Consider the following 1,798-nt stretch of genomic DNA (forward strand, 5'->3'; position numbering starts at 1 on the left):
CCGCCTTTAGCCTTAATATTGTTCATCACACTTAAAGGCTAGGGGACTGGTGTACCACACCTAACCGGTCCCACTGGCATATTAACACATATCACCCTTGACCGACATACCTATATCGAGAAAGGCTGGGAGACTTGTTGATAGAGGCCGTACCCCACCAAATTAAAACATATTAAATGCAGTACATGAAAGTGAACAAAGTCGTCTCCCAACGACTAATATTTTCATTCAAAGCGAAATTTCCAGATGAACACAATAATAACACAAAGGGGTGGGGGGTTGGCAGATTCACCCAAGTTTGCTAAATTGTAATAAAAAGAACGAAACTGAATTAAACACAGAATTCAAAATGTACTGATTCCTTGATTCCACTGAAAATCCACCAATCACAGGTTACTAAATCAATTCTCATATCCAATTTACTCTCATGAAATTCGAATTAATCAACTATGCGAAAATTAACACAACTTCATTATACCATTAAGCATAGCACACATCCTTCTTTCAATTTCACACACACACACACACAGATTAAGCAACTGTGGCCAAAACCCAAACTCACTAAGCATGACAAGGATTCTGGAATTGTGGAACACATGAACCCATGATTAAGCATCACAAATTCCATTTCATTCAAAGCTACGAAATTGAATAGGATGAAGAGAAAATAGGAATTGGAGTGCACTGCAAAACATCAACCTCATGGTTTCAATTCAATTTCTTCAAGGAACCAATACGAAAAACTTAGCTAGACATGGAAAATGAACAACCAACCACTTCGAATCTGAAACAGAAATTGCAATTCAACAGTCAAATGACTTCAAATTGATACTGAAAGCTTAAAATGGTGCAGCAAACGAAATGGGCAAGGGATAATAGAAGAACAACGAAAACAACCACCAAAAACGAAAATACTTCAATATAAATGTTACCCAAATGGTAGAAAACGTTAATACAACTTCAATGTGTTGTCCAAGACTCATAAAACGTGAAAAACCAATGGAAAACGTGAAAAATTCGTGTGTGCCCCCATGGGTCACCTTCCAAAGCTTAAAAACAACACAAATGGAGGTTTGAGAGAGTGGAGAAGAAGAAGGAGCGGCTAGTCTCCCTCATGCAGACCTAATTTCGTGGTCATATCACCCCTGCCACTCAGAATTACGAAACTACCATTATGAGCTGTAGAATTACAAAAATGCCACTCTGGGCCTCAAATGTTGACCCATTGACTTTGCTGACGTGGAAATGACATGGAAATGATGTGGAAATGATGTGGTGACTCTCTTCAACTGAATATTGACGTCCAAGCTCTAAAATTGCTTCACCTAAATACCTAAAAATAATTAAAAAAACACAAATTAGGCCAAATAATGTGAAATTAGTGCAAATTCAAAACAGTGGCCTAATAAAGCCCAACAGATGAAAAACACTCTAAAGATGAACAATTAAGCACTGAACAACTGTCGAATGGGTACACAAAGGCTAGTGGAATGGAAGAAAATAATGACTCATCAAAATCGACCACACTTACCCTTTTGCACTCCTGGGCAAAATTAAAGAGTAAAGCAAAGCAAGGACATCACAGACATAACAAGAGAGATAAAAAGACACCAGACAAACAGACTCGACACAGACAAATGGAAACACATCCAACACAGAAGGATTCAAAGTTGCAAGGTATCCATGAACATCATCTTAGCAATTCAAAACATGTCAAGTACTCAGTTCAACTCAAGGAGAGAATTAAAAGCAACATAACCTTACGAAATATGCACTGTGTCACTCAAATGTCTAGGCT

Source organism: Vigna unguiculata, unplaced genomic scaffold (assembly GCF_004118075.2).
Source record: "Vigna unguiculata cultivar IT97K-499-35 unplaced genomic scaffold, ASM411807v1 contig_197, whole genome shotgun sequence".
Classification (NCBI taxonomy): Eukaryota; Viridiplantae; Streptophyta; class Magnoliopsida; order Fabales; family Fabaceae; genus Vigna; species Vigna unguiculata.